Genomic DNA, 11,324 nt, shown 5'->3' on the forward strand with positions numbered 1-11,324 from the left:
CCAGTTCATGCCCCACAACGACCACCTCCTGCCCCACATCATCCACCTCCTGCCCCACAAGTGCCAATTCCTGCCCTACAAGTGCCAGCTCATTCCCCTAAAGTGCCAGCTCCTGCCCCACAAGTGCCACAGTTTGCCACACCACTGCCACCTCCCCCCCAAATAATCCACCTCCTGCCCCACAAGTGTCACTGAACGCCCAACTTCATCCTCCTGACCCACAAGTGCAACCTCCTGCCCCACAACTTCAACATCCCGCCACACAAGTGCCGACTCCTGCCCAACAATTGTGCCACATCCTGCCCCACAAGTGCCAGCTCCTGCCCCACAAAGACCACCTCCTGCCCCACAAGTGCCAACTCCTGCCCCACATTTTCCACCTACCACCCCACAAATTCCAACTCCTGCCCCACAAGTGCCACCTCCCACCCCACAAATGCCACCTCCTGCCCTGCAACTTCCACCTCCTGCTCCACAAGGGCCATCTCCTGCCCCATATCGTCCACCTCCCACCCAACAAGTGCCACCTCCCAACCAACAAGTGCCAATTCCTGCCCCACAAGTGCCAGTTCATGCCCCACATCATCCACCTCTTGCTCCACAAGTGCCAGCTCCTGCCCCACAACGACCACCTCCTGCCCCACAAGTGCCAATTCCTGCCCTACAAGTGCCAGCTCATTCCCCTGAAGTGCAAGCTCCTGCCCCACAAGTGCCACAGTTTGACACACCACTGCCACCTCCCCCCCAAATAATCTACCTCCTGCCCCACAAGTGTCACTGACCGCCCAACTTCCTCCTCCTGACGCACAAGTGCAACCTCCTGCCCCACAAGTGCCAGCTCCTGCCCGACAAGAGCCACATCCTTCCCCAAAAGATCCACCTCCTGCCCCACAAGTGCCACATCCCGCCCAACAATTGTGGCCACATGACAAACAAGTTCCACTTCCGCCCCACAAGTGCCACCTCCTGCCCAACAAGTGCCATTTCTTACCCCACAGGTTCCAAATCCTACCCCACTGGTGACATTTCCTGCCCCACAAGTGCCATTTCCCCCCCCACATGTGCCAACTCCTGCCTTACAAGTTTCACCTCCCACCCCACAAATTCCACCTCCCACCCCACAAATTCCACCTCCAACCCCACAAGTTCCACCTCCTGCCCCAAAAGTGCCAATTCCTGCTTCACAAGTGCCAGCTCATGCTTCACAAATGCCAGCTCATGCCCCACATCATCAACTTCCTGCCCCACAAGTGCCACCTCTAACCCCACAAAGACAGCCTCCTGCCCCACATCATCCACCTCCTGCCCCACAAGTGACAATACCTGTTCCACAAGTGCCACCTCCCGCCACACAACTTCAGCATCCCGCCACACAAGTGCCGACTCCTGGCAACGTGTGCCACATCCTGCCCCACAAGTGCCAGCTCCTGCCCCACATGTTCCACCTACCACCCCACAAATTCCACCTCATGCCCCACAAGTGCCAACTCCCAACCCACAAATGCCAAATCCTGCAATGCAACTTCCACCTCCTGCTCCACAAGTGCCACCTCCTGCCCCACATCGTCCACCTCCCACCCAACAATTGCCACCACCTGCCCCACAAGTGCCAATTCCTGCCCCACATGTGCCAGCTCATGCTTCACAAGTGCCAGCTCCTGCACTACGTCATCCACTTCCTGCTCACAAGTGCCACCTCCTGACCGACAAAGACATCCTCCTGCTCCACAAGTGCCAATTCCTGCCCCACAAGTGCCAGTTCATGCCCCACAAGTGCCACATTTGTCCACACCACTGCCTCCTCCCCCCCAAATAATTCACCTCCTACCCCACAAGTGTCACTGACTGACCAACTTCCTCCTCCTGACCCCCAAGTGCCACCTCCTGACCCACAAGTGCCAGCTCCTGCCCGACAAGAGCCACTTCCTGCCCCACAAGTACCTCTTCCCTCCCAACAATTTCCAATTTCCACCAAACAAGTACCACCTCCTTCTGCACAAGTTCCACCTCCCGCCCCACAAGTTCCACCTCCTGCCCTAACAGCTCCATTTCCTGCCCCAGAAGTGCCACCTCCCGCCCCACAAGTGCCACCTCCCGCCCTACAACTGCCAAACCCTGCCCCAAAACTTCCACCTCCTGCCCAACAATTTCCAACTCGTGCCCCACAATTGCCACCTCCTGCCACACAAATGCCACCTTCTGCCTCAAAATGCCACCTCCTGCCCAACAACTCCAACCTCCCACCCCACAAGTACCACCTCCTGCTCCACAAGTTCCACCTCCTGCCCCATAAGTTCCACCTTACGCCCCACAAGTGCCATCTCCTGCCCCAAAAGCTCAATTTCCTGCCCCATCAGTGCCACCTCCCGCACCACAAGTGCCACCTCCTGCCCCATAAGTGCAAATTTCTGCCCCACAAGTGCCACTTCCCGCCTTACAAATTCCACCTCCCACCCCACATTACCACCTCCTGCCCCAAAAGTGCCAATTCCTGCTTCACAAGTGCCAGCTCATGCTTCACAAATGCCAGCTCATGCCCCACATCATCAACTTCCTGCCCCACAAGTGCCACCTCTAACCCCACAAAGACAGCCTCCTGCCCCACATCATCCACCTCCTGCCCCACAAGTGCCAATTCCTGCCCCACAAGTGCCAGCTCATGCCCCACAAGTGCCACCTCCTACTCCACAAAGACCACCTCCTGCCCCACATCATCCACCTCCTCCCCCACAAGTGACAATACCTGTTAGACAAGTGCAACCTCCAGCCCCACAACTTCAACATCCCGCCACACAAGTGCCGACTCCTGGCAACGTGTGCCACATCCTGCCCCACAAGTGTCAACTCCTGCCCCACAACTTCCATCTCCCATCCAACAAGTGCCACCTCCTGCCCCACATGTGCCAATTCCTGCCACACAAGTGCCAGCTCCTGCCCCTCATCATCCACCTCCTGCCCCACAAGTGCCACCTCCTGACCCACAACATCAATCTCCAGCCCCACAAGAGCCGCCTCCTGCCCGACAAGTTACACCTGCTACAAGTTCCACAAGTGACACCTCCCTTCTCACGAGTGCCACCTCCCGCCCCACATGTACCACCTCCTGCATCACAACTTCCACCTCCCGCCCCACATGTACCACCTCCTGCATCACATCTTCCACCTCCCGCCCCACAAGTGCCACCTCCTGCCCTACAAGTGCCACCTCAGGCCCCACAAGTGCCCCGTCCCGCTCCACAAGTGCCACGTCATGCCCCACAAGTGCCACCTCCCGCCCCTCTATGGCCACCTCCTGCCCCACAAGTTACACCTCTTGCCCCACAACGTCGACCCCCGCCCCACATGTGCCACCACCTGACCCACAAGTGCCAACTCCTGCCCCACAAGTGCCATTTCCTGCACCACATTTGTCGCGTCCTGCCCCACAATTGCCGGCTCCTGCCCCACAAGTGCCAACTCCTGCCCCACAAGTGCCACCTCCCGCCCCACAAGTGCCACCTCCCGCCCCACAAGTGCCACCTCCCGCCCCACAAGTGCCACGTCACACCCCAAATCTTCTTACCTTCCACCCCACAAGTGCCACCTCCTGCCCCAAACCTTCAACCTACTGCCCCACAACTGCCACTTCCCACCCAGCAATTGCCACCCCCCGCCCCACAAGTGCCTCCTCCCACCCCACAAGTGCCAACCCTTACCCCACAAGTGCCAACACCTGCCCCACATCATCCACCAACCGCCCCACAAGTGCCACCTCCTGCACCACAATTGCCACCTCCTGCCCCACAACTTCCATCTCCCACTCCACAAGTGCCACCTACTGCACAACAAATACCATCTCCTGCCCCATAAGTGCCATCTCCTGCCCCACAGGTGCCACCTACTGTTCCACATCATCCACCTCCTTCCCCACATCATCCACCTCCTGTTCCGCAAATGTCACCTCCTGACCCACAACTTCCACATCCTGCCCCACAAGTGCCACCTCCTGCCCCACATAATCCACGTCCTGCTCCAAAATTGCCACCTCCTGCCCCACAAGTGCCACCTCCCACCCCACAAGTGCCACTTCCAGCCCCACCAGTTCCACCGCCCGCCGCAAAAGTACCACCTCCTGACCCACAAGTGCCACTACATGACCCACAATTGCCACCTCCCGTCTCACAATTGCAACTCTCGCCCAACAAGTGCCACCTCCTGCCCCACAATTGTCACCACCCCCCCAACAAGTGCCACCTCCCGCCCCACAAGTACCACATCCCACCCCACAAGTGCAACCTCCTGCCCCACAAGTGCCAACTCCTGCCCCACAACATCCACCTCACGCTCCAAAAGTGCCACCTCCTGCCCCACAAGTGCTACTTCCTGCCTTACAAGTGCCACTTCCCGCTGCACAAGTGACACCTCCAGCCCCACAGCTGCCACAACCCGCCCCACAACTTCCACATCCCGCCTCACAACTGCAAGCTCCTGCCCCACAATTGCCACCTCCTACCACACAAGTGCCAACTCCTGCCCCACAAGTGCCACCTCATGTCCCTCAATTTTCTCCTTATGCCCCAAAAGTGCCACCTCCCGCCCAACAAGTGCAACATCTCGCCCCACAAGTGCCACGTCCCGGCCCAAAATTGCTACCTCCTGCCCCACATCATCCACCTCCTGTTCCACATATGTCACCTCCTGACCCACAACTTCCACCTCCTGCTCCACAAGTGCCACCTTCTGCCTCACAAGTGCCACCCCTTGCCCCACAAGTGCCACATCCCACCGCACAATTTCCACCTCTTGTTACACAAGTCCCACCTCCCGCCCAACAACAGCCTCCTCCTGCCCCACAAGTGCCACCTCCTGCCCCACAAGTGCCACCTCCCACCCCACAAATGCCACCTCCTGCCCTGCAACTTCCACCTCCTGCTCCACAAGTGCCATCTCCTGCCCCACATCGTCCACCTCCCACCCAACAAGTGCCACCTCCTGCCCCACAAGTGCCAATTCCTGCCCCACAAATGCCAGTTAATGCCCCACAAGTGCCAGTTCATGCCCCACATCATCCACCTTCTGCCCCACAAGTGCCACCTCCTGCCCCACATCATCCATCCCCTGCCCCACAAGTGCCACCTCCTGCCCCACATCATCCACCCCCTGCACCACAAATGCCAGCTCATTCCCCTGAAGTGCCAGCTCTTGCCCCACAAGTGCCAGCTCCTGCCCAACAAGAGCCACTTCCAGCCCCACAAGTACCTCTTCCCTCCCAACAAGTTCCAATTTCCGCCCCACAAGTGCCACCTCCTGCCCCACAAGTGTCACCTTTCGCCCCACAAATGCCACCTTCCACTCCACAACTTCCACCTCCTGCCCAAAAGTGCCACCTCCCGCCCTACAACTTCCACGTAACGCCCCATAAGTTCTACCTCCCGCCCAACAAGTGCCACCTCTCGTCCCACAAGGACCACCTCCTGCCCCACAAGTGCCACCTCCTGCCCCACAAGTGCCACCTCCTGCCCCACAAGTGTCAACTCATGCTCCACAAATGCCATCTCCTGCCCCACAAGTGCCACCTCCTGCCCCACAAGTGCCAAATACTTCCCCACAACTTCCACCTTCTGCCCCACTAGTGCCAACTCCAATTCCACAAGTGCCACCTCCAGTCCTACAACTGCCACTTCCAGCCCCACAAGTGCCACCTCCCGCCCAACAACTTCAACATCCCACCACACAAGTGCCAACTCCTGCCCGTGTGCCACATCCTGCCCCGCAAGTGCCAACTCCTGCCACACAACTGACAATTCCTGCCCCAAAAGTGACAGCTCATGCTTCACAATTGCCAGCTCCTGCCCCACATCATCCACCTTCTGCCCCACAAGTGCCACCTCTCGCCCCACAAGTGCCACATCCCGCCCCACAAGTGCCACATCCCGCCCCACAAGTGCCACCTCCTGCCAAACTAGTGCAACCTCCTGCCCCACAAGTGCCACGTTCTGCCCCACAAGTGTAGGCTCCTGCCCCACAGGTGCCAATTCCTGCCCCACATGTGCCAGCTCATGCTTCACAAGTGCCAGCTCCTGCACCACATCATCCACTTCCTGCCCACAAGTGCCAATTCCTGCCCCACAAGTGCCAGTTCATGCCCCACAAGTGCCAGCTCCTGCCCCACAAGTGCCAGCTCCTTCACCACAGGTACCCCATCCCACCCCACAAGTTTCAATTCCTGCCATACAAGTGACACCTCCTTCCCCACAAGTGCCACCTCCTGCCTCACAAGTGCCACCTCCTGCCCCACAAGTGCCACCTCCTGCCCCACCAGTGCCACCTCCCACCAAACAACTGACACCTCCTGCCCCACAAGTGTCACCTCCTGCCCAACAAGTTCCACCTCTTGACCTATAAGTGCCACCTCCTGCCCCATAAGTTTCACCTCTCGCCCAACAAATGCCACCACCTCCCCCAAAAGCGCCACCTCCTGCCCCACAGGTGCCATTTCCTGCCCCACAACATCCACCTCCCACGCACAAGTGCAACCTACCGCCCCACAACTTCCACCTCCTGCCCCACAAGTGCCAACACCTGCCCCACAAGTGCCAACTCCTGCCCCACAAGCGCCACATCCTGCCCCACAAGTGCCACCTCCTGCCCCACATCATCAACTTCCTGCCCCACAAGTGCCACCTCCAACCCCACAAAGACAGCCTCCTGCCCCACATCATCTACCTCCTGCCCCACAAGTGCCAATTCCTGCCCCACAAGTGCCAGCTCATGCCCCACAAGTGCCACCTCTTGCCCAACAGGTGCCACCTCCTGCCCCACAAGTGCCATTTCCTGCCCCACAAGTGCCAGCACCTGCACAACATGTGCCACCTCTTGCCTAACAGGTGCCACCTCCTGCCCCACAAATGCCAAATCCAGCCCTGCAACTTCCATCTCCTGCCCCACAAGTGCCAGTTCATGCCCCACAAGTGCCAGTTCATGCCCCACAAGTGCCACATTTTGCCACACAACTGCCACCTCCCGCCCCAAATCATCCACGTCCCGCCCCACAAGTGTCATTAACTGCCCAACATCCTCCTCATGACCCACAAGTGCCACCTCCTGCCCCTCAAGTGCCACCTCCTGCCCCACAAGTGCTATTTCCCGCCTTACAACTTCCACCTTTCGCCCCACAACTTCCACCTCCCGCCCCACAACTTCCACCTCCCGCCCCACAACTTCCACCTCCCGCCCCACAACTTTTACCTCCCACCTCACAACTTCCACCTCCTGACCCACAAATGCCACCTCCTGTTCCACAAGTGCCATTTCCTGCTCAAGAACTTCCACATCCTACCCCACAAGTGCCACCTCCTGCTTCACAAGTGCCACCCCCTGCCCCACAATCGCCACCCCCTGCCCCACAACTTCCATTTTCCTCCCCACAAGTGCCACCTTGACCTGCTGTCCATGCTCTTTGTAATACACCCCAGTATTCCATCGGCTTTTTTGGCTACAAGGGCACACTGCTGGCTCATGGTCAATCTGTCGTCCACCAGGACACCCAGGTTCCTCTCTTCAGAGCTCCTCTCCAGCAGCTCTTCCCCCAGCCTGTACTGGTGCATGCAATTACTGCTCCCTAGGTGCAAGACTCTACACTTGCTTTTGTTAAACCTCATCCGGTTTCTTACTGCCCAGCTCTCCAGCCTGTCCAGGTCTCGCTGAATGGCAGCACAGCCTTCAGGCGTGTCAGCCAGTCCTCCCAACTTTGTGTCATCACAAACTTGCTGAGGGTGGTCACTATCTCCTCATCAAGGTCGTTGATGAAGATATTGAACAAGACCGGACCCAGCACTGACCCCTGGGGGACGCCGCTAGTTACAGGTCTCCGCCTGGATTCTGCACTGCCAACAACGTCTCTCTGTGCTCTGCCAGTCAGCCACTTCTCAACCCACCTCTCTGTCCACTCATCTATCCCACGCTTGCTCAGCTTGTTATAAGGATGTCCTGGGAGACAGTACCAGATGCCTTGCTGAAATCATGGTAAACTACATCCACCGCCCTATCCAAAACTATCTTGCAGGTTCTTAGTTCTTTACCACTGTTTCCTTTCCCACGCCTTACAACTACAAGCAGCTAGAACAATGTTCTCTGAAGATATCCAGGACAGAAGAGTCCCGGTAGATCAGTATCAAGCCCAGATCACGGGAGGCCAATGCCCACTGTTTCCTGCCTGATAAACGCAGATCTCTGGCAGCATTCAATTGTCTTCCCTGTACAACCACCCAGCCCCCCTCGTCATCATCAAAACCAGTATCATTTTAAAGTCAATGAATCTTGCCTGTAAAAGCACATCTAGCCTCCTACAGAAATTCATTGGTTTGGGGGACTGAAATTGAGAACACATCTGTAGGCAAACACTCCCATCAACTTCCATACGTCTGAATGTGCAGCCCCTCCTCATGCAGTGACCCTCCTTCCACAATTGCAGACGGTTTCATTCCCCACAGCAACTTCACAGTGGCAGAAGGGACGGACAGCTCCCTGTAACCAGAAGGAAACAACAAAGGAAAATAAAGGGACGCCCGCAACCTCTCCAGCCTGTCCCGGTCCCTCTGGTTGGCTTCCCTCCCCTACAATATATTGACTGCACTGCTCAGTTTGTATCGTCTGCAAACCTGCCATCATCTATGTCACTGACGAAGGAAGATGCTGAAGAGCAACGGTTTATATGGGTTAATACCTTGGGAGCCCCTCTCTTCAAGGAGCTAGTTCTGCAAGTCTGAGTCCCACAAAGGGTGGTCTCCATAGACGTTCAAATTCGTGCTGCACAACCCTACTTAATTTTCTGTATTCATTTCTGTATTGATCTCATGTGGATCAAAATAACACAGTCAGTATCTGCAACGAGTCTAGGCCGAGCAAAACTTTTGATGGAGGGAGCAAAGAGATCAAGACAAGATGATGTAGTGCAATGCAGTCAAAGCAGCTGGCCAAGCAAAAGCTATGTGCATGCATTTCCAAGCTGAGCACGCACCTGGAGCTGGGACTGTATCACTCATTGTCAGAAGAATTCCTGAGTACCCTCATAAAGAAAGCTATACACCAGTGTGACTGGAGTCCATTTACACCAATTAGACCTCTTTACATTTTAATAAGCACCATTTACTACTCCAAAGTTGCACTTCCCTTTGCCTTTCCATCTGAAGGGCTTTGAAAAAGTCTCTGAAATAGAAATTCTGTGATTGCTGTAATACACTTGGGTAGGTATCTGGACTTCCATCTTGAGACATCCAGCGCCTTTTACAGAAATAAAGAATACTCAAGGACTTACGCCACCAAATTCCAACTCAGTTTTACACCACTGGTTTTTGATCTGATAGGCAGGAGACAGCGAAAGGCAGCTGCTCAGCAATCCCAGGAAGACAGCTGGGCTCTAGGGAGACAAGAAGGGCAGTAAGTTGACAAACAAAGTGATTATAAGGTTTTATTTAACAGCTCTGTATGGGACGATTCAACTACTTCAAGCTCCAGCAAGCTGCTAGAGACTGATAAAGCAAGACACCTCAGCGACCTCAAAAGCTGACAGCCTTCCAAAAGATAAACTGAACATACCATCTCAAAAAGCATACAATCAATCCATAGAAATTAATCCAGCAAGCAGTCCTATGGTCAAATTGTGTGCTGCCAGTAAAGCCTTTTCATGAGCATTAAGAACATTTCTGGTTAGAGAGTTATCACAACATGGGCAGAAAATACCTAGGAGAATAGGAAAAAGAAAAAAGCAACCTACCCTTACCCTTACCCTACCCTTATCCAACTCCTCTCCCACATTTAGAATTGAAACAAGTTCAAATGCCATAAAAAATTGGGGGAATAAAACCATCTGGTATTTCCCAGGCAAACCACCAAGACCACAGAACCACAGAATAGCCCAAGTTGTAAAGGAACCACGAGGATTATCAAGTCCAACCCGATGCTCCAGGAAGGACAACCTAAACTCAAACGGCCTTTAAGCTGCAGCAGCTCAGGGCCAGGCCCACAGCCTCAGGAAGCATGTTCCATGACCGCTGGTATCAGACACAGCAAGCACAGGGAGCAGGCAGGTAGGCACAGCAAAGCAGCAAGCAAAGCCCAATTTCTCAGAGGGGGCCTGCTAACAGGAAGACCAGACACTGTCCTCCCAAAAAAACTCCACCATTTTGACAGCCAAAACAGAAACTACATTTTCGGTTCTCATGACTCTTCCCTGTGCTCCCAAATAAATAGTTTCGTGACATCCTCTATCACACTGCAACTGCTCAGAAGTAATAATCAAAATTATATCACTCATAAGAAACTCACTTTTGCATGGTGGTAACGAGAGTCCATTCCCATTGTGTCCCTCCGTGTTATGAACACTGCAATTGGCCTTCTGACAGCCTCCTGAATGAATCCACCAAAAGCAAGGAAGCACCCTGCCCTTACTCTGAAGAGAGAAAGAAAGCAAGGTTCATGGAAACAGGCACACAAGGCTCGCAACCAGACACGGTGCTCCAGGCTCCTGATCATGCCAGAGATAGGACTACCACAGTGCCAGAACATGATTTACCACTAAAGGAAACATCTGGGAGCACAATCACAACTTCAGCACAAGCTGTAACGGCTCAGCATATTTAGCTTCCGTATCATACAGCTGGAGAACGAGATACTCCCAAGCATCAGTCAGCAAGCACTCGGATGAGCCAGCCCTTTGGTTTTAATGATGACTGCCACCTTTGACACCTTACCAGAAGATACTTCCATTTATTAGCCTGGACTTCGTTTCTTCCATCAGCAGCTGCTCCTAAACTGCCCTTGATTCATACAGCGATACCATCGACTTCTAGCACGAGCTGACCTGCAAGACAGAGAAAAGAAAGCAGGATGACAACAAACACAGACGTAGCATCCTTTAATTATCTTGAACAACAGCAACAACAAAAACAGGAGATAAGTGCTGCTGTGGATGCACCCCAGTTTATAAAGAAATGGAAAACCAGCCCGGCCTCAGCAGCCCAACCTCCCACCCCATACGTTCCACCTTCCGCCCCACAAGTGCCACCTCACGCCCCACAACTTCCACATCCCGCCCCACAAGTGCCACCACCTGACCCACAAGTGCCAACTCCTGCCCCACTAATGCAACTACCTGCCCCACAAATGCCAACTCGCGCCCCACAAGTGCCAACTCCTGCCCCACAAGTTCTACCTCCTGCCTTACAAGTGCCACCCCCTGCCTCACAGCTTCCACCTCCCGCCCCACAAATGCCACCTCCTGCCCTACAAGTGCCACCTCAGGCCCCACAAGTGCCCCCTCCCGCTCCACAAGTGCCACGTCCTGC

The 11,324-nt window shown here is 55.2% G+C and overlaps 1 long non-coding RNA gene across 1 annotated transcript; it reads right to left on the minus strand.

Moving 5' to 3' along the window:
- Positions 1-8,549: 8,549 nt before the first annotated feature.
- LOC146753301 (uncharacterized) lies at positions 8,550-10,944 on the minus strand. The gene is made up of 3 exons (XR_014940199.1): positions 10,731-10,944; positions 10,306-10,429; positions 8,550-9,397 (listed from the first exon to the last, which is right to left on the minus strand). It is a non-coding gene; the product is annotated as an uncharacterized LOC146753301 (long non-coding RNA).
- Positions 10,945-11,324: the final 380 nt, after the last annotated feature.

This window comes from Coturnix japonica, unplaced genomic scaffold, assembly GCF_054131305.1.
Source record: "Coturnix japonica strain WE unplaced genomic scaffold, WE-NBRP24 Scf039, whole genome shotgun sequence".
Lineage (NCBI taxonomy): Eukaryota > Metazoa > Chordata > Aves > Galliformes > Phasianidae > Coturnix > Coturnix japonica.